Consider the following 7,448-nt stretch of genomic DNA (forward strand, 5'->3'; position numbering starts at 1 on the left):
GCCAGGACCTTGTCCACGTTATGCGGATCTGGACGTATCCCTTCCTCGGAGACGAGATGTCCAAGGAAAGTCACCTCCTTGCGTGCGAATCGACATTTCTGTGCCTTTAGCTTCAGCCCGGCTTGCTGAATCCTCAGGAGTACCTCCTGCAGGGTAGCCAGATGTTCTTCCTCGGTCCTGTTGAACAAGATGACGTCATCCAAGTACACCAAACAGCTTTTGGTGTCAAGGCCTGCGAGAATCAGTTCCATCATCTTCTGGAAAGTGCCGCTGGCGTTCTTGAGACCCATTGCCATGACTCTGAACTGATGGAGGCCTTTTCCAGTCGAAAATGCCGTCTTCTCTCGATCTTCAGCCGCCAGTTCAACCTGCCAATACCCTGTGGCCATGTCCAGCGTGGTAAACCACCTCGCCCTTGACAGGGTATCGAGCGAGTCGTCGATTCGTGGGAGCGGCATGGCGAAGCCCTTCGTCACTGCGTTCACAGCCCTCAGGTCGACGCAGAAGCGGAAGGATCCATCTTTCTTGCGCACCAACACGACCGGCGAACACCACGGACTTTCGCTTTCCTCAATGACACCATCCTGTAACATCTTTTCTTTTTGTTTCTCTACCTGGTCTCGGACTTTCATGGGTATCCGTCGTGGACGTTGTTTGACTGGGACTGCATCCCCCGTGTCAATCCTGTGTTTTGTCACACCTGTACGACCAATGTCTCCCGGTCTTTTACTGAAGACGTCACTGTAGGTCTCAAATAAACCCCGTAGTTCGTTACGACCTCTCTCACTCAAGTCTGTCAGTTCTGGTGACAGGGCTTGCTGCACCTCCGGTTCCACCTCTCCAGGATCATGAGATGGATTACCTCCATCTCCACAGCTCGCCACATTGCAATCGGCACAGTCTGCCCCGGGACACAAAACACACAGGGCGTCTTCACCGCCCCCAAACGCAAGGAACGTCCCGACATCAGAGCCCTTCAAGAGACGGACGCCCTCCGCTCCGACATTCGTCAACCGGATAGGTATGGTGCCATTGGAGGCGATCACCACCACAGCCCGTGGAATCAATAGATCCTCACGCTCCGCCGTGCGGCTTGGCTCCATCATCCCACTTACCGAGCCTGCTGACGTCACAAAAGGTCCCTGGCCATCAAGTCGCTGCACCACTGCTGCTACCGTTGTTACCGAACGACCTGGTAGTGTTACTGCATCGCCAAGAATGACTCTAGCCCGCGGGGGACGGATCTCAGGGTATGTTGGAAGTGGAATCGTCATCCCTTTCATACGGATCACCCCCTTCTCATCGTCAATGATAGTTCTGTTTTGGCAACAGAAGTCACGTCCAAGGATCACGTCATAGACCAGCCCCGACACCACAGCCAGTCGTGGACACACAATCGACTCCTCCTCCACCTGGATAGGGACATCACGGAGCACCTCAACGATGTTCAGGGGGCTACCACCAGCTCCCTTCGCGGACCGCGTCGGGGTGGTGGCCTGACAAGCCAGTTCCGTTTTCAACCGCTGCTGGAGCCCATCCCTGACCATGGAAAAGTCGGCACCCGAATCGACCAGCGCCCATACTTCGAGGCTGCCCAAGTGGACTCGAATGGCTGTTGCAGTTAATCGGGACTGGATACACGCAGCCGGCTCTTGTCCCACAGGGCCAGCTGCCCCTAGTTTTCCGCCGGCTTATCAGATGGAAGGGCTTCCCTCGACATCAGCCCCCGACGTCCACCCATTGCTGGAGGCCCCTGCTGCAGGCGAGAATGGCATGCCGCCATCCAGTGCCCAGCCTCGCCACAGAATAAACAAAACGGTTGGAGCGGGGTGGCAGCTTGTACAGCCGACTGACAGTTGCTCCGAATGTGACCCTCCTGCCCGCACGAAAAACATTTCACCCTGGTGGCTCTCGGTCCAGTTCTCGGCTGACCACGGCGTACCACCGGGCAGTCACGCCGAAAATGGCCGGGGGCACCACACCCGTAACATTTGACAGCCTCAGGCAGGTGGTCCGTCTTGGCAACGGCGAACGCCTCCAACGAAGACCGCAGCTGGCCGATCTCCTGCTGCAGCTGAGCTATCCTTGCATCCTGCTGCGACCCACCTCCTACCTCTGCATGAACAGCTGACGCTACAGCACCCAGGGGAAGGGGCCCAGTACCTGTATGCGTCGATGGGTTAGCAGCGCGTACCGCCTGGACGACCTCCTGGCGTTTATGCAGCTCTCGGATCACCGCTACAGCCGCAGACAGTGACTCAGGATTACGGTGGCACAGTTTCGTCTGGAGCCACTCATCCCGAAGTCCACATATGAACCGACTCGTCAGGGTTTTCATCACGAACGCCCTCTCTGCATACGTTTCCTCAGGACCTTTTCCCTCCCCTGACGGACCGGTAGAATGAGGGAACGCAGCCCGCCCCAGTCTCTTAATACGGTCAGCGAAGCTCTCAGCTGATTCCCCCGGCGACTGGGAGGCGCGCCCCAGCTCGGCCTGCGCCTGTAAGGGCTCGATTAACCGACCAAACCGGACCCCAAGTCCTGACTTTATCTCAGAGTACGAACTGTCACCCTGATACAGCGAATGCGCATAATCGAGTGCGACGCCATCCAGCAGAGGCAACAGCCGCTTAACTCGCTCAACGTCTCCGAGTCCCACCGTTAACGACTCGAAACGAGATATCCACCGCTCCCAATCATCTGTCTCTATACCCGCAAAACGAGGGGTTCGCGATACCAAAATAGTGTCGTTGAAATCCATGGCCAGCGGAAACAATTCACCAAATTATTCAAAACTGCACCCAGGCGGACCGCCTTATTCCTAACGTTCCCCTCAGAACAGAAAATATCGGCGTTCTATTTTCGAGCAAACCGCCCGCTTTTTGTCGAGCACAGACTAGTTACGACAATCAACATTCATGAACTAAATTTCAATAAATATCATCAAATGAAATTAATGAACTCACCCTTTGTCGTCTTCTGCAGTCCTACCGACCGCGCCAAATGTTGCGGGAGCTGAACACACTCAGACTCGATGCTTTACTGTATTATCGGCAGAGGCCCAAACAAGAACCACAGAGCCAACCGCTCGTAACCACGGTCTCCCTGCCTCTCCCGGGCCGCCGACCGCCCAGCCAGCGCCAGCCCTCGACCCCGCCCGAGGGCCACGCGGCAGGGGCGGCGCCGGGCGCGGCCAGCCGGGGAGGCGCCACGGGCGGCGCCAGGCATGCCACAACGGGCGGTCACAGCCGCCCGTAACAGGTAGGGGAGAGCGGGGCCAGTTGAACCACTTTTTATATATTGACATGCACAGCGAGATCTAGTTGTCATATCGAAAAATGCACAATGCCATGAAAAGATATGCTCTTTTGGCTTCATTTTTAGATCTGTAAAATTATCCCTCGCCCCGTTGGGGGGCCATTTTGGCCCCCCCCTGTGGTTTTTCTTGAATAGCAAGAAAACGGCGGCGCACAGCGCCGCCAAATTTTCAGTACCTTCCCGGGTATCAATTTGACACCTTCACACCAAATTTCAAGTCTTAGGTCACCTTAGGTCAGGAGTTATTGAGGTCAAACTGAGGTCATGTTCGGGCGAAAATGAGCAAAAAACATGCAATCTTGAAACGCTCACCAAATCTACAGTTATCAAGCAATTTCAAAGTTCTTTATATGGTCTAGTAGACAAAAAGCAGCGCTACATAACTGCCATCTCGGATTTTCAAAATTTTTAGTTTTTGACCCAAAAAATCTCAAAAAATTGATTTTTTAGAAAAACTAAAAAAAAATCCAAAATTTTTTTTTCCGAATTTCGAAAAAAAACGGAATATATGTGATAGTCCCTGCGCTCTTCTATATACATACCAAATTTTAGATCGATATCTCGTTTTTTGGCCAAGTTATAGCGAAAAAAAAACTGTTCAAAAATGATGACGTCAAATTTTTGAACTCAAATTTTAGCGATTTTAGACCTCGTACGGCAAAACAAAGACCACCATTGAACTCCCCGTGACGAGCTGCATCGATTCGATACCCATTTTATGCAAAAATATCAACTTTGAAATTTTACCTAATTTGACCTGACCTTGACCTGACCTTGACCTGACCCTGACCTGACCTTGACCAAAACGTGACCTAAGCTGGCCCCAAAGGCTGCCTGACCCACATAATCGCATTTGTCATGTAAAATGGACCATAAAACATGTATCACACGACACTTTCATATTGTGACCCCCCAGTGACCTGACCTCTGTTACCTGACCTGGTATCAGTGACCTCAGATAGCAAAATATGTGTTTGAAGAACATTTCCCCATCGATAATTTTCAATGAAATGCATTTTACTCGATTTTACAACGCATTTCTTGAAATGCCTATAAACGGTGAAAATTGGGCCTTTGACCTGACCTGTGACGTCATCGGTTTGACCTTGGTCAATAAATTTGGGTCGCAAGGTAGTTCCCTGATAGGGCTATCCAACACCGTTTGCCGCTTGTCGCTAGGTTGCGTGGTTCTCGAGATCTTAGGGGGGGGGCAAAATGCCCCCCCCAACGGGGTGCGTTGCTCGGCAGAGCCCAACGGGGCGCGGGTTATGTTTCAAACATATTTTGCTGCCAAACGCATGCTTATAAAACAGCTCTACGCCCGTTTCAAATGACCCCGATGCGAGGGTCAATTGAACCAGCCCATGGGGTCTGCACCTTGGGATGTTTTCCTCTTTAAGGCCACTTTCTTAAGGAGATATTTTGTCCGGTTTACTTTTCCAAATGCTACATTCAATAGGTCGTTGGAAAGCTAAAAGTGCAAAGTTCCTCATAATAGGTGAGATAAAGTACATAGACTATGGTAAAATGGGCGGATGAGAAAAATGAGAAATATCTCAGGCTATAGTGTGCTTTCAAGCAAAAGGCTGGAGAAAAAAAAGGGTCAAAAATTGAGCTCTATTAAACTACTATTTCAGTTTAAAAGCTCATTTCAAAGGTGGACTATTCCCTTTAATGTTTACAGCCCCTGAACAATAACCATTGCAAAGGTCGCCGGGGTCCATTGAAACGGCCTGTGGCCCTGTTTCAACTGACCCTCAGAGAAGCGTTTCAATTGACCCCATCCGCTCCCGCCATCTCGCACGCGCCGTAAAACACATGTCAAACGAGCTGGAGGGACGGCATCATGCTGAATGAAGGGCCAAATAAGGTGTTATTCCGGAGCCAGGAGTTCTTCTTTCAGCAAACAAAGGTATATGATATATCACAAAATATTCATAAGAACGATTTCTCCCAAACGTCCCTCAAAAACACAAAAACAAGTGTCAAATCAAAATTACCGTCCGTTTGCCGCCCAAACGCCGTTGACAAAGGAAGTGGTCGAGCGCGGATGCGCAGTGGTGTCGGCAACGCCATATGTTGCATACTGTTGAAAATAAAGCCATGTTTCATCTGACCCCGTGTTTCAACTGGCCCCGCTCTCCCCTACTACGTACATATGTCAATGGGAGAAAATTGAAAAGCGTCTGTTTTGCACGAACGCTATTCTAGACACTCTCAAACATCGAGATGTAAGTAAAATTGACACACTGAACCGGAAAATGACAACTGAGATCCCTCGTTATGTCCCCGAGGTCATCTCAGGTCACGAACAGAATCTAACAGTTTTTCGCTAATAACTTCTGGTAGAGGCGTGCTAGAGCACTGAAAACGCCTTAGATGTGTTTGGCTCGACGTTGCGGATCGACTGATATGCAACATCACCTTTTCCGGTCAGGTCATGACCTTGACCTGAGGTCAAATTTTCAAGTTGACCTTTCAAGGTCAAAGTATAATTCATTTGACGCGTCTCGACGAGAGGAACACGATTCTGGCAAGAGTAATGTCATGGCTCCTTTGAGTCAAAAGTTATTGCAGAAAAAACGCTTTTCGTAAAAACGGCTATTTTTGGAATTTTTGCCCTCTGGATTTTAAACCGTTGACCTGAGGTCAAATCTGAGAGCAATACTCAGAAAGGTCTGTAAAAGGCCTATCAAATGCGTTTTTCCGCGGCGCTGTAGCTCTATCGGTTCCCGAGATAGCCGTCGGCAGTCGCTAAAATGTTGAAATAGTCAACATTTTACCTTTGGTGACCTCTGGTGACCTAACCTCTGACCTGACCCAAAAAAATGACCGAAGTGTTTTCGTCCTTGCTTTGGACGTTCTTTCAATTGCCGCTTACCGCGTGTCGCTATGTGGCCCAGGAGCCGAGTTAGAGGGGGGGTGTTCAGACACCCCCCGGCCCGGCGCGGAATCTGAGAGCACCGGCCCGGCGCGGGTTAAAACAAAAAAAATGCCGTTTTTGACGATGGCGAAACGCTATAAGAACCTTATATGCTAGAAACGATCTTTTGTTTACAGTTGTTTTTAGACTAAGTGCCGGCATGTAGGAGATCATTAGTAAAAAGTACCAGAGCTGGTCGTTTTATTTTCCTTGGAAATGAATTATGTGTGTTCAACTAACGACTTGGAATCCAGAAAGGGACGTTAGATCAATGAAGGGAACAGTAGATCAATGTTCGCTGTACCAGTTTTCGTTACAAAATCGTCAGACGGCTGAAATCGCTGAAACAAAATGCCTGATGTTCCAACTTGCAAGAACACTAAACTATATGCAAAGTTGCGTCATATAATCCGTGCATAGCCCGTACTAAATGAAGCCAAGAACGTTCCTATAGGTGTAGAAACGTTTTCGAAAGTGTGTGTGGGGGGGGGGGGCAGGTTCCCAGAGGCACAAAACCTCACCTACCCCCAAGATCCATTTTCTCCTCGGATTTCGGCCACTTTATTCTCGCAAGCATGCTCAAATTGGTTAAAAAAACGTGACAAAAAAATCGACCAAAATCTCGGGGAGACTCCCGTCCAGAAATTAAATCTCATGGACGGGTCCCCCTGACCTCCGCAGCCGCGTTGGCACCAGGAGCGGAACCAGGAAAACTCCAAGGGGAGGGTCATGAATCGAAGTACATAGTGCCCCTACCTAAACCCAAAATTAAAACCACAACTGATTTCGGCCACTTAATTTTGGTGGTGCCCTATTTTCATTTTCTACTTTTTTTTGCCCTGGCAGGCCTGTGGTGCCCCTGGCGAGCCTGTGGTGCCCCTGTTAGGCCGCAGGTGCCCCTGGCAGGTTTGTGGTGCCCCTGGAAGGACTGTGGTGCTCCTTACGAGCCTGAAGTGCCAGCGACAGGCCCATGGTGCCTCTGCGAGGCCGGTGGTACCCCTGCGAGGCCGGTGGTGCCCCTGCGAGGCCGTGGTGCCCCTGCTAGGCCGCTGGTGCCCCTGGGCCCTGACAGGACTGTGGTGCTCCTGACAAGCCTGAAGTGTCCCCGACAGGCACGTGATGCCCCTGACAGTCCCAAGGTGCCCCTGCGAGGCCAGTGGGTGCCCCTGGCAAGCCTGTGGTGCCCCTGGCAGGTCTGTGGCGTCCC

This window comes from Amphibalanus amphitrite, unplaced genomic scaffold, assembly GCF_019059575.1.
Source record: "Amphibalanus amphitrite isolate SeventyFive unplaced genomic scaffold, NRLGWU_Aamphi_draft 000645F_arrow, whole genome shotgun sequence".
Lineage (NCBI taxonomy): Eukaryota > Metazoa > Arthropoda > Thecostraca > Balanomorpha > Balanidae > Amphibalanus > Amphibalanus amphitrite.